We start from the raw sequence: 490 nt of genomic DNA, 5'->3' as shown, positions 1-490 counted from the left end.
CTTATAATAACTTCTTTTCATATTAATGTATTACACTAAAATTATATAATATACGTATAATACACATTTAATAATACAACGTAAAAAAATTAGCCACATTTTACTACCATCATTAATTCCACCGAAACAGTGGCCCTGGATTTCAAACAGCACCATAATATATATATATACATATAAAACAAAAAAAATTAGCCTAATAAACAAAGGGTAGATAATAGAATAGATCGATGGAATATTGTCTGCAAAATTCACGGGCGAGTTTTTCAGAATGCATACATATCCTTCTATCATTGTCATTATCACTATTTCTAAGTTTTAATTTAAAAACATATCCAACCTGATGATTAAACAAATCTGTGTAACTAACTAATTATATATGAAAAATACTATATGCTTTTAAAATTATGTCTTTTCAAGAATTTATTAGTATTTAATTAATTTAAATATCTATTTTTATGTATTAGTTATTTTATTTTTTATTTGTTCTCAC

Source organism: Arachis ipaensis, chromosome B06, assembly GCF_000816755.2.
Source record: "Arachis ipaensis cultivar K30076 chromosome B06, Araip1.1, whole genome shotgun sequence".
In the NCBI taxonomy this organism is placed as follows: Eukaryota; Viridiplantae; Streptophyta; class Magnoliopsida; order Fabales; family Fabaceae; genus Arachis; species Arachis ipaensis.
This window is presented reverse-complemented; position numbering follows the sequence as displayed.